Source organism: Callorhinus ursinus, unplaced genomic scaffold (genome assembly GCF_003265705.2).
Source record: "Callorhinus ursinus isolate GAN/ISIS: 27379988/994484 unplaced genomic scaffold, GSC_fseal_2.0 scaffold5, whole genome shotgun sequence".
In the NCBI taxonomy this organism is placed as follows: Eukaryota; Metazoa; Chordata; class Mammalia; order Carnivora; family Otariidae; genus Callorhinus; species Callorhinus ursinus.
In genome coordinates, this window is record NW_027397067.1 from 16,581,396 (window position 1) to 16,600,766 (window position 19,371).

The 19,371-nt window shown below is 40.3% G+C and overlaps 1 long non-coding RNA gene across 1 annotated transcript in view; it reads right to left on the reverse strand.

Annotated features, from left to right (window-relative positions):
- Positions 1-596: 596 nt before the first annotated feature.
- LOC141372799 (uncharacterized) overlaps positions 597-19,371 on the reverse strand; it is a 355,986-nt gene continuing 337,211 nt past the window's right edge. Inside the window, exons 4-7 of the long non-coding RNA XR_012378222.1 lie at positions 10,159-10,217; positions 4,614-4,824; positions 2,134-2,238; positions 597-1,396 (exon numbers count right to left, since the gene is read on the reverse strand). This is a non-coding gene — a long non-coding RNA (uncharacterized lncRNA). The remainder of the gene's footprint in view (positions 1,397-2,133; positions 2,239-4,613; positions 4,825-10,158; positions 10,218-19,371) is intronic.

Consider the following 19,371-nt stretch of genomic DNA (forward strand, 5'->3'; position numbering starts at 1 on the left):
CCAGGATCAGATAACAGATATTGGGTTCTTGGGAAACCACAAGGTTGAGTAAGTCGACTTTTGCTTGAAATGTACATTTCCTGGAGCTTGGGAGGAAGAACAACAGTGGAACTCTGCCAAGGGAGGAGGAGGGAGAGGGAGGGGGGAAGTCCTTTCATTCAGATCCATCATCTTCGACCCAAAATCAGTGCCCTTACCTCTCAAAAGACAGTATTGTATTTTTCTCCCACTACAGGTAACTTTTACTCATTCCCCTCTAGTTTCATGAGCAGTTGGAGCGTTCAAAAATGTTTCATTTGCGGAGGCGGGTCCAAAACAGAAATTTGTCTGGACTTGCTGACCCCTACAAATCCCATACAATTTGTTCAGGACAAAATAATACATCTGTATTTCATTGACCTTAAGTCCACGGCTTCAAGTTCACAGAAAACTATATTTGAGAAACATGCAGAGAAAAGGAAACAGATACCAAATCCATCATCAAGGCAGCCTGCTGTTCAAATACATGGTACCAACGACATCGAGACTTCTGAGACTTCGTTTCTTTCCTTCCTTCCTTCCTTCCTTCCTTCCTTCCTTCCTTCCTTCCTTCCTTCCTTCCTTCCTTCCTTCCTTCCTTCCTTTCTTCCTCCCTCCTCTTTTCAAGCATGTGTTTATTCAACACACATTTATTGGACACCTAATACCCTTTACATATCCGTTGCCAGCTGATCTTTTCAGGCCAGGCACACATTTGCATTTTATTTTCATATCCAAAAATCTGCCTAAAGTTGAGCAAACTTGGGCCGAAGACACAGGGACCCACTCTCAGCGCTTGGGTGTCCCAGCACCTGCCAGCCGCGCGTCCCCGGAATTGAGGACATCGTGTTTTCAATTTTCTTCAATAAAGCAATGAATCTGGCAATTTGCTGGCCTGCTTCAGCTAAACAGAAAGGACAATTTGAGAAAGATCATAGTTCAGGCCCAGTCAGACGGAAACGATTGAAAACAGAGAGCTGGCCGCTATGTTTCCCCAATGCAGCCTGCTGCCGCAGTTTGACTGACAAACTGACTTTTTTGAGGTGCTCATGCCCATTTCAGTCAGAGTTTATTGAAGGTGATTTTGATCTTCTCCATGAGGCCACAGCAGTGGCCATGCCATCTGTCACCTTGATTGCATCGTGGATTCTCTGGAGAGAGCGCCGTGGCTCCTGATCATTTACAGATTGCGCTGCTTTCCCCTCCATAAGGACCACATGCACAGAGCCAGATGGTGAACATGCACGCTTATTATAAGTCTTTATCTCCGTGCAGGAAGGAGAGGAACCATTAGGTCTCCCTCAGGAGCTCTGCTCCTCTCTACCATCATGCTGCTCCTCAGCAAATACAGTCTTCTTCAGCTGTCATCAGCCTACCTCTGAAAATTAAAAAAATAAACAATAATTCCATCAGCCAAGGCCAGGAAAACCAAGACCAGAAGGCAAAGCAATCCCCCCTTGCCTTGCCTTCCTTTCTTTTCTCTAACCTCCCACTGGCCTGACTGTCAGCACAAGGTAAAAACAAGTTTGTTTGCAAATGCATCATTCATGTGTTGATTTTTTTTTTTTTTAAGAGGTCAGGAGGGCCTGCCACTTGGAAATCAAGAGACATGATCCTATTTTCTGTTATTGGGCTCATGGCTTCCACTGCACTGGCTTCATTTGGTTCCATTTAAGGAGTCGGGGTTCATTTGACAAATTTTAAAATTCTACGTGGTTTTTCTACAATAATCCCAGTAAGGGGACCACCTGTGAGCCAAACATAGGGGATGTCAATGCTGGTGACTGAGCAAGAATGGAAAACCCCAAGTACAGTGGAACTCTAGAAAAAGTCCTTTTAGTAACCTCTCCACGGGGAAAGAGATAGAACGTGGGAGGCTGGGGGCGCGTCTGGAGAGCGGAGCGAGCTCAGCTCAGAGATCCAAGTGACAGCTGGTCAAAATGTGTGTCTTCTCTCAAACCACCACTGTCACTGACTGTTAGGGATTCCAAGAGGGTCCAAAAGAAACTGAAGTGGAACTGAAACACGTGCAAAAATAAATACTGACAAAGTAAGTACACATTAGTTGTAAACGAAGTGATCCTCAACTTTTTCATTTTTATAGGTATAACTTACATATAGTAAAGCACAGACTTCTTAAAGGTAGATTTTGGTTTTTGCATATAAATACTCCACCGAGGTCCGGATGTAGGACATGTCCAGAACTCCAGCAGCAGCAGGCTTGTGATAAATAAATAAATAAAATAAATGTTTATAGGCAGATTCAGTAAGAAGCCCACATCTTCTGTCTGCACTGCTTTTTCCATAAAAAATACACTCAAGCTGAGAAGTCTCTTCTCGTGTGCTCGCTCTCTCCCGCTCAACCCCCACTCTCTCTTTCTCCCTCCCTTTCTCTCCCTCTCTCTCTCTCTCTCTCTCTCACACACACACACACACACGCACACACAGAGAAGAGTGAAGGAAAGAGAGTGGGGCTTAGCCTTTGCCACTGGGAGACCCCAGCTCTGTGGGAAAGCCTCCACCAGTGAGCAGCTGTATGCAGAAACCAGGGAAAGGTTTCCAGTGACCCATAACCTTGAAGTCTCACCTACATGGGTCATTCATTTCAAATAGCTGCCATGTTAACCCAATGGTTGCAATTACTGAAATCCAATATCTTTGCTCAGACACTAAATCTAAGTGATCCCAGAGCCCACTAAGACAGTCACATAATCTCGTTTGTTTAGGTTAAAATGGCATAGGATTTCTCCGTGAAATGCTAAGTTGAGACCATCTCCTACACAGCATTTCTCAAGGACCTGGCTCTTCCAGAAGTATCAGCCTTTGGTGGGAATTCAGGATAAACTACAACAGAGTAAGTGTAAAAAAAAAAAAAAATGACTGAGAAATCCCACTGGAGAGTGAAAGCGTGCACACACACACACACACACACACCCCAAGCTGCTTACACATCCACGTCTCCTCAAAAAGTAATTGAATCCAAATCACTTCCTAAACCAAGTCCAAAAGTTATTTCACATGTTTAGGTGACGAATCAGGGACCCTTCCAGTATATATTTGAATAGAAGATAATTATCAAACAAACCAATTTCATTTTTGTAAGCCCATCATTTATAAACCCATCAACTTCCATGATGGTACTGCTTTATTTACATTTTCTGTGAAATAACTGCTCTTAACATCATAAAGTCACTACCAAATATTTTTAGAGGAAGAAATTTAGTGTGGTTTTAATCCAATGCAAATGTTTTTTCAGAGGAGAGGTTTATGATACACTCCTATTCTTAAACCAGCTTTTTTTTTCCACTTTGGGGCATTAGGAAATGTGTGCCCATAATGCTCTCTGAGAATGAGGGTGTGTGCAGGAAATGTGTGGATTTGATAGGCTTGTGTGCTCACTATACTTGAGATAGTTTGCAAATGGTAGTTAAAAACATGAACAAGAAAAAACTAGTCATGCCTATCTAAAATAATTCCTGGTCCCTGAACATAGCCTCAAATATCTAAGCACATGGATTTTTTTAAAATATCATCATTGTCCCCAGTGTTTATCATTTTTCTACCCAGCATAGATAGGAATAAGTGTGGAATTAGCTCTACCTAGTTAAACAGATGATCTTGATCTTTGTAACATCACACTGTTCTGTACTTTTGGCATATGTTAAGAGAAAAAAGAAAAAGAAGAAAATAGCAGGAGGGGAAGATGAAGGGGAGTAAGTCAGAGGGGGAGACGAACCATGAGAGACGATGGACTCTGAAAAACAAACTGAGGGTTCTAGAGGGGAGGGGGGTGGGGGGATGGGTTAGCCTGGTGATGGGTATTAAAGAGGGCACGTTCTGCATGGAGCACTGGGTGTTATGCACAAACAATGAATCATGGAACACTACATCAAAAACTAATGATGTAATATATGGTGATTAACATAACAATAAAAAAGTTAAAAAAAAGCCATTTATAGAGATGCACATTGAAAACCAAATCACCAAGTACAGTTCACCCTCTCCAAAAGGAAGTAAGATAATCAGAAATAATATGGTGTATTTGATTAAAAGTAAAAATGTGGTTTCATAAAGTGAAAAAAAGATGACTAAGGCCCAGGAAAAGGAAAGGGAAACTGGGTTTGATTACTTAGTGTTAACAAAATGTGCTAAGAGAGAGGAAGACGTCCTGGCCCCCACGTGGAGAGAAGATACTCCTGCAAATCTGAAATATGGACTGTTCTATTTTGTGTTCTGGTTATGTCACTTCTAGTAAGGCTAGGATCAGAAGCTCAGTACACTGCCCGCTGGCTATGGCCTCGTGTTCAGGTGCAGGGAGAGGCCAAGAGGCCATGGAATCAGGCTGGGGTTGAACTGCAGCCTTTTTACTTGGCCTTGCACTTGGACAGGTTGCTCCCTTTCTCCCAGTTGCATATTCTCTCTCTGCCAATGAGAAAAACAATCCCAATCTCTCAGGTGAGGATTCACTGAGATGAATGAGAAAACCTCTCGCATGTTATCTGGCTTGTACTGAGCCCTGAAAGCAGACGACGACTGAAATGAAACTAGCACAAACGTCACCATTTCTCGTAAAAGATGGGGCTGCAAACACATACCCGGTGCAATAATGAAGATTATTAGGTGTCAGCATAGAAATCATATTTTGTAAAGCAGCCAGAACTGTAAATGCATATCTGATGGCAGGGAAGTGGGCAGGGTGTGATGAAGAATAGACGTCCTACATCCAGCTCTAGGCTCCACCTGCCATTTGGTTACCCTGTGACCTTGTGCACCTCACTGAAGTTCTCCGTGTTCTGCTTTCTCCACCTGAAAAAGGAGGTGACAATGAGGAACCTACCTCAGGGTTAGAGGAGCTCATGGAGGTAACGTGCCTGGCAAATCAGAACCATTATAAAAGTTAGCCAGCGCTCCGAGAGCTCCGAAGGCTGTGAAATAGTAGCTCATGATTTTATCCGTTGCTAACTTTTGGCTGTGGTGCAGCCGTAAAACCTTATTGCAGCTCAAAAGCCCAGGAAACTGACCAAAATTCATTGTTCAATTTTATTGGTTGCTTTTGGTTTCCAGTGTTTGCTAAGTTGGAACTCTTGTTTATTTTATTTCATTGCTACAAACCATACCTATAAACTTTCTAAGCTGTTTTGCATCTCACACGCACATGGACACACAGACACACATATTCTTTGGACAGGGTGGGGGTAGCCCACCGCCAAAGTACAACAGAAGAGTGGCATTATTTTGGACTCACAAGATTTGGGTCTTGGTCCTCATTCTATTACTTCACCTTGGATAAAGCACTTATTCTCTCTCTATCTATAAAATAGGTCTTGGAATGCCTTTTTACTTCATGGGGTTGCTGTAATCTGTGAAAGGACTTTGAAACATCTGAAGCACCATACAAGCTTAAATATCAGGCATTGGTATTCTGTATGAAAGACAGCATCACCACCAAACATTAATGAGTAGTATACAGATTAATGAAGATTTTGTAATAATTGTATAACTGTCAGAAATAAGATTCTAGTTGAGAAGCAAAAGCATCAAAATCTACTGCCTTCTGAACCACAAGGCTGATACGGAGGTCCATCTAAATTCTGCTCCCAGGGGCCTCAGGGCTTCCCGGATCAAGTGATTTTGATTAATAGAGTGGACGAATAGGGCTCACATTTTAATTTTGCTTCTTCCCATCTTTGAGAATATTTCCAATATTACATTGTCTATCCCCCAAATAGCATAATACCCAAATGAAAGTAAATCCAACAAAATCTGCTTAACTCAGGCTGCTTTAAAATAAGAGTTCCTACAATGGGACAGTTGGTCCCAATCCTGGTTTAATATGTCTGCAGTACAAAGGGTCTTTGCTGCCTCCTGTTACTGTAGAAAAAGGAGCTTATTAAAATAAATGTAGAATAGAATTTAAGCTCCTAATAGGAATGGAAAAACAATAATTATTATTGTAGATTAGTATTAATAATAAACAATAGACCTGTTTTTCAGGATAGTTCCTATTCTTGCACTGTAATTTAATTCGGTAATATTCAGATTTCAAGGGTTACTTCATATGAATGGAAAAAAATGGAAATAATTATTTTTCCTTAAAAAGTTCCAGAGATTCTTTTAAAGAATGATATGACAATAAAAAGGCAGTTCTAAAAATAATTTCAAACAACCCATAATGAATAAAGTAATTCAAATCAAAATAGCGTTAGAAAACATACAGGCACATAACCTTTTCTTTTTTTCTTTCTGTCATTCTGTAAGCCTCAGAAGCTAATTGATTATGATTTAAAAAATAAGTATTTTTAAATAATAATATCATAATGTGTAAAATAAAAATCAGTGTGTGCGTATGTCTATGTGTTTGTGTGTACATGAGTGTATGTGTGTGTGCATGAGCGTGTATCTGCTCAAGCCAAGTTCAACTAGCAGGCAGTGATCACGCGTCTCATCTTGTGAATGGCATTAGATATCTTGTTCAAAATCTCTGATTAATCTGATTAAGCTAGTGAGTGAATAATCCTTTAATCCTCTCAAGAATACAGTTTATGTCTGCTGAGTGTCAAATTTAAGACTAGTAAGCTGTAAATACTAAAATTTAAGTGAAAGAAAGGCAAGAAAGGCAGCCACCCAAAGTCAAACTGTGTCACCTCTTTTCTGGATTCTGTCTTTTGTGGGTGACCTTCTCAGCTGAAATGAGAATGAGAAACATTAGGAAAAATAATAAATCATCCTGCAGCAGTGGTTCTGCAGCAGGGAGCGTATCAGTCACCGAGGACCAATCTCCTAGCATGTGCTTCCCTTTTCCCAACCAGTTTAATTATAAATTAATGGATACTGCCTTTCGCTTCTCATTTCATTCTGAAGCAGAAATGTTTAAAAACCAGATATTTATTTTATAGTTGGAAAACTATCTCAGAAGCTGACAATGGCTAAATATTTGCGGAATCACACAATTAAAAAAAAAAAAAAACAGGAAAAGGAACATCCTTTCATTAAAATCCCAGAGGATGACACTTTAGAAACTGTTACTGCATTTAGAATAACAGGGAGTTTTAGGTCAAATGAATTGAGGCGCCTTAATGCTGCTTTATCATCACGCACCAAATTTTAAAAAGAACAATAAGGTAAGACAGTGGGGTGAGGTGGTTAGAGGGGGATGGTGGTGATTCTTTTGCTGCCCAAGAAAAATAAAAAGTAAACAAAAAAAATTATTTTGAACCAATTGGCTTACCTGCTTCCTTGTTAAGGGCATTTGACCACCTACTTTTTTTTTCCTTAAATATGGTTGAATACTCTTCTCCATTTCTGGGGCTCCTGGGGGGCTCAGTCAGTTAAGCGTCTGCCTTCAGCTCAAGTCATGATCCCAGGGTCCTGGGATGGAGCCCAGTGCTCAGCATGGAGTTTGCTTCTCCCTCTGCCCCGCCCAGGCCCTCCCCGCGCGTGTGTGTGTGTGTGTGTGTGTGTGTGTCAAATAAATAAATAAAATCTTTTTAAAAAATATTCTTCTCCATTTCTGTACAAAACAACACCAAGATTTTGCTGCTTAAGATCTCTCTGTAGAAGCTATAGAGAATGCACAGGGTACAGTTTCCAACCCGTGCCCCCACCCACTCTTATTTATGTGTTTGTATGTGTAAGTGTAATATGTTATCAGTAATATTGATACACACATCAACACATAATGCAATATATTGACTGCCTACTTTTAACTGGAATACAGACATATCATCCCAATCAGAAGTTTATTATGTCTGTAGCCTGAAATGTGCTGTCAATTCGTTTCCCTGAAACATTTTTTGGGTCAGCTGTTTATGAAAATCATCCCCTGCCCCTAAAAGCCTTACTTAATATCTGCTAGAAGGGCAAAGGGCAAGACTGCTACATGCAATTAATTTGCCCTCAACTACTTTTTTCATTTACTAATTTAACAAGAGTCAAAGGGACCTGATCTAATTAAAGTATTGGCTCACCCTTAAAAGCAGAAAGTCCGTATTATTCCTTCATTCCTCATGATGTGAGGGAATGAGGCAGAGGAAGACTCCCTCCCAGCCTGTGTAGCTCCAGAATCAGAGCCGCAGTCTGGGAAGTGAGGTTGAGCCAAGATAAGCTCATTCTGCTCTTTGCTGTTTGGGCTCTGGTGTAGCCTCTACTGCTTGTCAACTTTTCCAATGAAGACTGGAAAACCTGGAGAAACTGGGTGCTCAGTAACCAGACAATGAAGGGAAGCAGGTGGAGGAACCTTCTCCTGACTTTATTTTTGCCTGCATGGAGGTGCTGTACGTCTAGGTTTGCCCCAAATATATGGGGGTGAGACAAGCGGCGAGAAGCATCTGGCCCAGCACAACTAGCCACACCCTCAGCCAACTGTATCTCTCACCCCAGAATCTGCCAACCTCTGTGAGTAAAGCTTTCAGTGCTGCTAACTTCAGCATCTTTCTGTAATGTCAAACATCTGGTACCATCGAGTAGTTTTGGTCCTTTGTCTTTACTAAGGGAGGTAAATGTCTCATATCTCTGGCCCATGTGTTTAGCTCTAACTTTCTTCCTGAATACTCAGTGGTAATGACTTCTGTAATTTGACTTGCTACATTATTTGTGATCCCCATGGATATTTAGACTCTTATTAGCTTTAACCAATCTACCTTTAACTGTGAAATTTTCCCCAGCACCCTAAGCTGGTTATGAGCTAATGCCTGATTTTGAAGAGCACAACCGATGCTCAGGCTTTGAGGACCATACACCCCATTACAGCTTCTAGACTGAGACAGACCCAAAGTCGGAAGGCGAGGTTTAGAATTTTCTGCAAACTCTCTTGTAAGGGGTTAAAGAATGGACTGGAAGACTGAGAATAGTTTTCAGCCACCTCTGTCAATGAATTGTGCAGTTGAGGAGTGAGTGCATGAAGATGAATCCCATACTGGTAACAAATTATAGAATGACCTGGTGCTTTTGTTCAGATAGTAAAGGCTTTCTTAAAACTCCAAAGAATAGTGTTTACTAACTATGTAAAATCATTTCTGAAATTATTTTATAATGAACCTAATTATGCATAAATATCTAAGAGAATATGTGTGTTAATTGTGCTATATGTATTTTTTTCATTTTCTACAGATCCTCTAATTTACTGTCTTTAGATCCTGTTCTCACCTTCTCATAATCACTGTTACTCATATTACAGAATAACAGACATATTCTTTTGCCTTTACATGGCATGCAAATTAATATAGCCCTCTCTTTTGCTGTTCATTTAATCATTTATTCACTCAACAAATGTTTACTGAAAGTTTGTTAAGTGCATGGACATAAGGAAGCTATTTAAAATGATGAATGGGAGGTGGGATTGAAGATGGCAGTGAGAAGATTCTGAACTCACTTCCTCCCATGGACACATCAAATCTACAGCTACATACTGATCATTTCCCTCTGAAAACTAGTTGAACTGCTTCTCCACAACAAAGGACAAAAGGACTACATTGACCTGAGTAGGAGAGGTAGAGACAAAGTCTCACCAAAAATCCCACCCCTCTGCCTCCATACAGAGTAAAGAGGGATCTCACAAGTCTGGCACTTATCCCAGAGAAATGAGGGTTTGCTCCCACGAATCTGGCACCAGAACCTAGGGATCGACACCAGAGAAATAAGCCCCCAGAATGTCTGGCTTAGAAAATCAATGGGGCTGATGTCCAAGACACCCAAAGTGCTCTAAGAAACTGAGATTCTCTTATTAAAATGCTCGTGGGCAGTCTCACTAGCCCTAGGATCTGGTGAAAAAGCACTGACTTGAAAAATGCCTCAACTGTATGTAAAGGAGACTCATTTTTGGGTCTGCAGCAATCTGCTGCAGGGGCAGGGGACAGTTGGAGCACTCTCCAGAGATGGAAGCACTGGCGGATGCCATTTGTGTGCTCTCCACCTACCCTACTAGTGCTGGTGGTGTATTCATGCCCAGCACCCTCCCAGAGCCTCGCTGAGTCAGGAAGGGTGAGTGGTTGTGACAGTGTCTTGATGCCTTGCCAAGGCCAGAGAGCGGAGGCAGTTGCAGTGGTGCCCTGCTCCCGGCCTAGGGCAAGTGAACACCAGGGATCATAGCATTCTCCCAGTCCCTTACCAAAGTCAGTGAGCATGGGCAGTTGCAACACTTACCCTGCATCCTGGCTGGGGCTGGCAAACAGGATCCGTCATGGCATTCTTCAGGCTCTGTCCTGAGGCAAGCATACACCCACAGTCAAGGCACTCTCCTGCAGCATTGCTGAAGCCCCCAGGCCAGCCAGTCAAGACATTTTCCCATGGCCTTTTCTGAAGCTAGCGAGTGTGTCCCACCCCTGCACTTTTCAGCTGCCCTACTAAAGCCAGCAGGTCCACATAAACCACACAGGAGATGTTATTGTTTGCCTGGCCCAGGTGGCCAAGGGGGCTGGAGTTTCTGAGCTCCAAGAGATTTTAACAATCAGAAAGATAGTCTTGGCAGGCCACCACTCCCAGGGCACTGCATAGACAGCAGACTGAAACACAACCTCAATCTTCCTGTGAAAAGACCTATTTATTTATCCTGTACCTTCAGCCTAAGAGGCAGGATTCAGTTTTCCCACACATCTAGAAGCTATGGAGGCACTCCTAGGGAATGTGAATAAAGTGACACCATCTTGGCACACTCCCTTGGCCAATTCCTCCCAGAAAGGAGCTTACACACACATCTGGAGCCCCAGTTTTTGCAACAGTCACCCAGGGGTAACCTCCAGATCTCCTGGTCAGGAGGCCAACAGGGTTTACAATTTGATCCCCAGGACTGTATATATTTGCATATTTTAAAAGCTGCTGCCTAAGGGTCTGGCTTCTCATCAGCCTGAAACTAGGTGCTAAATGGGATTCCTCCCCTTGGAACACTGACAGGTCTTGGCACACCCTCAGCAACAGGAACATATCAAGAACAAACCAGGCTGTTGATTAAGAGGTAAAATGTGACATCAAAAACAAAATATGAGGGGGGAGTAAAAATGTAGATTTTTGGAATGTGTTCAAATTTAAGTTGCTATCAACCTAAATAGACTGTTATATACATAGGATGTTATATGTGAACTTCACAGTTACCACAAATCGAAAACTTACAGTAAATACACAAAAGAAAATGAGAAAGAAATGTAAATATAACACTGGAGAAACTCATCATACCACAAGGGATGAAAGAAAAAGAAGACAGGAACAGAAAGGAACTACAAAAACAGCCAGAAAACAATTTCTAAAATGTCAGTAAGCACATACCTATCACTACTTTAAATGTAAATGGACTAAATTCTCCAGTCAAAGGCTATGGCTGAATGCATAAAAAAAAAGACTCACCTGTAAACTGCCTACAAGAGACTCACTTCAGATCCAAAGACACACACAGGTGGAAAGTGAAAGGATGGAAAAATATACTCCATGCAAAGGAAATGAAAACTAATGTAACTATACTTATATCGGACAAAATAAACTTTAAAACTAAGACTATAATACAAGACAAAGAATGGCATTACTTAATGATAAAGGCATCAATCTAGCAAGAAGGTACAATATTTATAAATATATATGCACCCAACATAGGAGCATCAAAATATATAAAGCAAATATTAACAGACCTAAATGGGGAAAGAAGAAAACTGGAAAAAACACAAAAACCTGAGGATTAAACAACATGCTATTGCACAGTCACCGGGTCATCAAAGAAATTAAAGGAGAAATTTAAAAATATTTAGAAACAAGTGAAAATAGAAATATGACATACCAAAACCTATGGGATATAGCAAAAGTGGTTCTAAGAGGGAAGTTCATAGCAGTAAAAGCTTAGCTCAAGAAATAAGAGAAATCTAAAATAATCTAAATTTACACCTAAAGGCATTAGAAAAAGAAGAATAAGTGAAGTCCAAAGTTGGTAGAAGGAAGGAAATGATAAAAAATCAGAATGGAAATAAAGGGACTAAAAAGACAATAAGAAAAGATCAATGAAACGAAAAGCTGGTTCTTTGAAAAGGTAAACTAAACTGACAAACCTTTAGATAGACTCACCAAGAAAAAAAGACAGAGGGCTCAAATAAACAAAATCAAAATGAAAGAGGAGAAATTACAATTGATATCACAAAAATACAAAGAATCATAAGCAAACAATTATATGCCAACAAATTGGACAATCTAAAAGAAATGGACAAATTCCTAAAAACACAATCTCCTAACACCGAGTGAGGAAGAAATAAAAAAAAATTGAATAGGCTGATTACTAGTAAGAATATTGAACTGGTAATCAAAAGCCTCTCGACAAACAAAAGTCCAGGATCAGACTAGTGAATTCTACCAAACGTTCAAAGATTTAAAACCTACCCTTTTCAAAATCTGCCAAAAAAACGGATGAGGAGGGAAAACTTCCAAACTCATTTTATGAGACCAGCATTACCCTGATACCAAAACCAGACAAAAACACCACAAAAATTACAGGCCAATATCCCTGATGAACCCAGATGCAAAAATCCTTAACAAAATATTAGCAAACTGAATTCAACAATACATTAAAATGATTATATGGCATGATCAAGTGGAACTTAATTCAGGGATCCAAGGATGGTTCGACATTTGCAAATCAATCAGCATGATACACCACATTAACAAAAGGAAAGATTAAAATCATATGATCATCTCAATAGATGCAGAAAAAAAAACATTTGACAAAATTCAGTATCTATTTATGATTAAAAACTCTTGGGGCACCTGGGTGGCTCAGTTCATAAGCATCTACCTTCAGCTCAGGTCATGATCCCAGGGTCCTGGGATTGAGCCCTGCAACGGGCTCCCTGCTCCACGGGAAGCCTTCTTCTCCCTCCCCCACCCCCCCTGCTTGTGTTCCCTTTCTCACTGTGTCTCTTTCTGTCAAATAAATAAATAAAATCTTAAAAAAAAAATACTCTCAACAAAGTGGGTATAGAGAAAATGTACCTCAACATAATAAAGCCCATTTATGACAAACCCACAGCTAATATCATACTCAACGATGAAAAGCTTAAAGCTTTTCCTCTAAGATCAGGAACAAAACAAGGATGTCCACTCTCCCCACTTTTATTAAACATAGTATTGGAAGTGACTTTATTGCCTCTAGTCCTGTAGCAACCAGCATGTAGTCAAACGTTTTCAAAAGGAACAGAAAACTAGATTTTATCACCTAGTTTTGATTCCCAATTTTATGTTTTACCATACACTTCAACAAAATAGCATTAAAAAGTTCAAGAAATTCATTAGATTGATTAAAATTGCAAAACTGAATAATGCCATTGTTCTTGGGCATATGGATGTATCAAAACCTTCATATGCCTGCTGGCTTAAGTGTAGACTGGTACAAATCTTCTGGAAACAACTTGGTAGTGGTACTTAGGTAAATTAAATGTTCCCTATGGCAAATAGTACTCTTCTTTGGGTACAATTCTCAAAAATATTCTCATACAGTGGAGGGCATCTTCCATGATATTTATCACAGTGTTGTCGGTAGTGGTGGGAGGCAATCATGGAGTTTATCACTGGTGGACAGGTAAAACATAGTAGATGCCAATTATAAAGTATTCTGCAGCAATTAGAAACAAATAGCTGGATGTTTACACAGCTATATGGATAGGTCTTAGAAACAATAGGCCATAATGATAAAAAGAAAATAGAATGATCTAACAATGATATTTGTATAAACTAGAATGCAGGAACAAATGTCTTATAAAAATACATGAAAACAAAAAGATATCACCAAACACATTAATATGACTGCTTGTGATAGGAGGAAGAACAAGAGTGGCAGTGAGAAATCGAGAACTGGGAATTAAATGAGATAGATTGATAAAAAGATGGATGGATAAATGATAGAGAGATAGACAGATGACATATAAGTGAATCAGCCAGTTGGTTGAGAGAAGCTGATGCAAACTAATGATACGGTGTCATGAACTAAGATATATAATTAACAACTTTTTGAATGTGGAATCCAGAAATAAACTAAAACAGTCCAAGAAAGCTGGTAAGTTTCTAGGGCAATAATATATTATTGATGTGGCACACTCCAGATAGAGATTAAGTGTAAACACTGAGTTGTGGTGTTGCTCAACCTTCACCCTGCCTATAAGACTTACATTCGCCGTGAACATCACATCTGGCTCCTTGAGATGTCTGTCAGACAGTTACCAGCCAACAGTGAGAGCCTAGAATGGGACCGGTCTACTGGCTCAGCATCTTTGGCAGAAGAGGCATAAGCAGCCGCTAGATAGCAAGCTGGAGTGAGACAGCCACCAGCAGAGAGTAAAGACATCTTAAAATAGTCCAGTCATCCAGCAGAGCCATAGCACATTGCAAACTGCAGTGTCTGACAGCCTGACCTAGTAAATGCAGCAACCGGACAAGTGATAGTTCTGGAGAAGCTCAGCCTCTGCAGCCTGGGCAAACCCAAGAGTAGCCTTCACATATAGGAACGGAAAGCAGACTTCCCCACTCTCACTCCTTCTAGCCATTCACCCACATATACTTATAGTTTCAAGTCTCAAGATCACATAGAAATGACAACATTTTACAGCCTTTGAAATAATTCATCCTTCAAAAGAGTCCCTCTTAGAGAACTCATATGCGGATGGAGGATTCACAGCCCGGGGCTAAATTGTCCAATATGGCAGCCACTACCCACATGCGGCCATTGAACCTTTGAAATATGGCTAATTCACATTGAGATGTGGAGACCTAGTCTGATAAAAGAATGTCAAATATCTTAATAATTTTTATATTCATTAAATGTTAAAATGATGTTCTGGAAATAATGGGTTAAATAAAACATGTTATTAAATTACTTTCACCTGTTTCTCTCCGCTTTTTTTGAAGTAGCTAGTAGTAAGTTTTAAATTACATCTGTGGCTCACCTTCTATTTCTATTAGACAGGGTTGGTCTGGGGACTTATATGTTGATTTACAGCTTCTCTCTCAGTTTAGTAATGTGAAATTGAAGCCTAACTATTTTCCCACAAAGGTGTTAGATTCTCTCTTCCAGATGTTACTGTCCAAAATTGTGTTTGGCCCCCTAACATTTCTTATCGGTGGTGATTCCCGCTAGAAGTTTCTGGCCTTTTCTATGTTTTTAATTCTATCTTTTAGTCTAAATAGAGCATGATCAAATCACAATAGAACAAGAGATCCATGTAGGTTGGGGATAGCCTGCAAATACCCTGATGATCATCTAAATTACATTAGAGTTGCTCAGGTCTTTTGTGCCAAGATATCTTGTAGCATACAGAAGGTCTCTTCTAGGCTTCTACTTGCAATCCTGGCATGAAATCTCACTGACCATCTAAGATGGAAAAGAATGAAAACAGTTCATACCCAAATATGTCACTTTCCACCATAAAGGAAAGTCAGGAAATGGAATCCATTCATCTCTTATTCCCAAGAGTCAATGTGATAGAAATTCAAGATTTTTAAAAACAAGATCCTTCTTTGAAATTAGGGGGTGGGGGAAGCTTTAGTAAAAATACGGCTTGTGGAATTGAAATCCTGAAATGTCACTAAAGACCTTTAATAACTTGGGAATAGAGCACATTTTCTAGTTTGATTATTACCACATAAATATATGACCATTCTTTTATTATTATTTTTTTTCCTTCATTTGAGCCTGATCCCTGGAGTCAACCCCTAGTTGTCAGGGGACTTGTTGTAAGTAATGGTCATTTGTGTTTCATAATTATCTTGAATCAACACAATTAGTTCCACATTCTGCTGTTTTCTTCCTAAGGCATCTGTAAACATTTTTTATACAATTCTAGCAAATAGCTTTTGGTAATAATTAAATTTTTCTAATTAAAAAAAAAAGTAGAGTGATCCAGGATAGATATTTTAAATGTGCTTTACAGACCCCTCCAAGAATATTAGAAAATATTCTTCAAGATGCCAGGAGATTTGCTCTTTCAATTATCAACCACAGTTCCACAATTTAGAATGTCTTTGGTCACAGTTTTAACATGGTTAAATCAACCTAAAGCCTGAAAGACATTTAATTTTTTTAAAAGTACTCTATTTGAATAGTTTTTTAAATTTCCTTGGAACATTTTTATTCATTTCACAAAAAATGTATTGAACACCAACTATGTACAAGACAATAGATGTGATGGTGTCAGATTTTTCATGTGTGTCAAAATGACCTACGGAGTACCTTAGCAGCTCTGATCCAGCGAATAAAAGCAAATCCCAGTAATGTGCACCTATAACATCTACCCAAGATGGTTCTGAAATAGGTGGGACTCAAACCCCCACTTTTGAGAAGTACTGAGACAGAGCTTCAGATTCTGTCCCTTAACCTTGAGAGAGGTGTGGAATGCAAATGCTCACCCCTGAAAATCAGAGGTGGTTATGTGTCTCACATAATTTCAGTAAAACTAAAATGATCTAAATGCAGTGGTCCTGACACCTGCAGCTGGGAAAGCATGTTTAAGAAGAAGGTGGAAAGGTGGGTGTCATTTCCAAAAAGTCTACTTTGTATTTCTAAGAAGGCTCTCTTCAAGAACTGCTCCAAAAATAATATTTTCTAATCGGTTCTTCATAAATAGGCAAATCGTCTACTGAGTGATAAAATCTATAGACAGGGACTAAGCATGGAAAATGCATTCTCTTCAGGCCACTTACCCAAAAGCATTTAGAGCCATCTGGAGGGTGTGGCCACCAAAATAGGGTCACTGAGCACAGCCATCGTGCTGTGCTCTCTCCTAAGCCCCAAGTCCCTTCATCAATGCCATATTCAGATACGTGTTTTGTTTTGTCTTGTCTTGTTGTGCTGTTTCCCCCAAGGAAAAGGTTTGGCAAATTTTAAATAGTGTAATTACAGGCTGACAACGGAGGCTTTTCCGGTGTTCTGAGGCCTGAAAACGTAAATGGTGCTGCCTGCCCGTAGTCTATAGGCCCAGGGAGGGAGAGAACCTGGCCTCCTCCCACAGAGTGAGGGCAAAGGGCTGCAGCATTGAAGACTCATCCTTGTGACATGAAAGTATGGATTGAAAGTCCTTCTATATCTGTCACTCTGAGTTCTAACAGGATCCTAACCAGAGAGAGATGAAAACTGGAGTGTATCAATAAAATACTAGAGTATATCGATATCAATAATGGGGTATCATTAAGTATTGTATATCACTGAAGTGTATCGACAAAACGTGAAAGATTAAAATTAGCAACCCCCACCCTTGCCATAATGAAGAACAGCACCAATCCCACCTCAGGAATAGAAATCGGTGGCCTCAGCCTATCAGGATGCATTTCCCACAGTGGATTCAGCATTCTGTTTTAAATGATAGTATTGTTTTCTTTACTTTCCCCCCAAATTAATTTCCAGTAATAAAAGCTAATTTCCCCATCCACATTTGACAATTGTGAGAACATTTAGCCACTTTAAAGTCAGGTGTTGGCACTATACGGAAAAGACACGAGGTAGTTAAAAATTTGAAGAATATGTCAATTGGTAAAATTAGATAAAAAGTTACGCTGTGTTCTGCCCTACATTTGGACTATCGCAAGTGAGGCAAACTTTTCTAGGCAAACTGCTGAGGACTGCCAATTTAACAAGCTGTTCCATGCTGCAAGGGACATATTTATGGACATACTTTCAACAAGACGTACCTAGTGCTACCAAGCTGTGCTGTACTAAAGAGCAGAAAGAATCAGAACGATAGATGAAAAAAAAATAAAGGATTTCACACATGGGTCCTATTAAAATCAGATCAAGTATTCTGAAATTTACAGGCAAAAATATTTAAAATAATGACAGGGTTGTTGCAGGATCTCAGAAGAAAACACCCAGGAAATGTAAAAGATAAGATTGACACAGCATGTTTAGCTCAGGCTGTTGTACAACAAGGCTCTTGGAGAGAGAGAGAGGAAAAGCCAAACTACATTGTGAATCTTCTCATTTTTAATTAGTTGGGTCAACATGACTCTAGCGCTTTCCTCATGGATGGTTTTCAATATAAAAATTACCGTTCACAAAAATCTTTCAAAAAAGATTGATTTCCTGTCTCTTTATCTTTTGACGGTCCAAAAGTCACCTGAAATAACTACTAGTACTACGAGTACTAGCACTTACATATTTTGAGAAGCCATTGGCTGTTCCCTATGATAGCACTTCCTCATCCTTGGGAGTGTGTTTGGGATACTGATGAATCAGACTGTGCTCTATTTAAAACTTGCTACCTATTTCTATTTCTGGAAGTGAGGCTATCAAATCAACTCAGAACTCATCTTCTTTGTTCTAGGGGAAACAAATCATTGCTCTGGGGAAAGAGTATGAAAGAATCGTTGGTGGTAGTTTGACAAGAACCTGGCGTGTAGTTGCTTTGATGATTGGCGCTACCCCTCACACATGCATTCATTTACATCCATCCATTTATTTGACTCCAGAACCTTATAGGAGAAAAATAAACAGGACCAAGAACATTTTACTTAGATAATCAATGTCCCTCTAACATTCTGGACGGTCACGGGTGTGTGAACACATTTTTCCCATAAAGGGCCCGGTAGGCTCTGTAGGCCACAGGGTGTCACCACAGGTCCTCAACTCCGCTGTGTGAAAGCAGCCATAGAAGCTATGTAAACAAATGAGCACGGCTGTGTTCCAATTAAACTTTATTTACAAAAACAGTAGCAGGCTGGATGTGGCCCCATGGGCTGTAGTTTGATGAACCCTGCACTAAGGTGAATCCAACAATCCAACCCTGCAGGAGAACCAAAAGGACCCCTGAGGAGGAAAGGAGAGTCCAAAACTGGTGACCCAACTCTAGGATCAGGATCGCTGGAGAGGAGGACTGTCCCTAGGCCCCGAAGCGGTCAAGGCTCAATTCCCTTCTGAGGGTCACTCTGGAACTGCTGCATGCCCAGGGCAGGGCTGGGGGGGTGATTGCTGCCTGCACTGGGCTTCAACCCTGGAAGCTTTGGCCTCCTTGGGCAAGCTGTCCCCCTCCCTTCCCTGATCCTTGTGCTGAGAAACCACCAGTGACCCCATGACAATCTTGACAGAGCAACCCGTCTACAGGCAGGACATCAGCTCCGAAACTGTGGGGCTTGCTGTTGATGGCAGCAACGGCAGCAGAGAAGGGGCTCTTCTGCAATTGGACCAGATGTTCTAATTGCTTCCTTTGTAAAGTGATGTCTCTATAGAGACTAAGCTCTTTGGACTGAGCAAGTTCCTAGGGGTCTTGGTTTTTTTCATGGAACCCCAAAGGGAAAGAGGAAATTGGATGAAATACAGTTAATTTCATTTGAATAACAAAATAAATGTGACCTCGTCCTCTCTCCTAACCTGGTGAGGAAGTGACATTGACTATAGTTATCAATTAA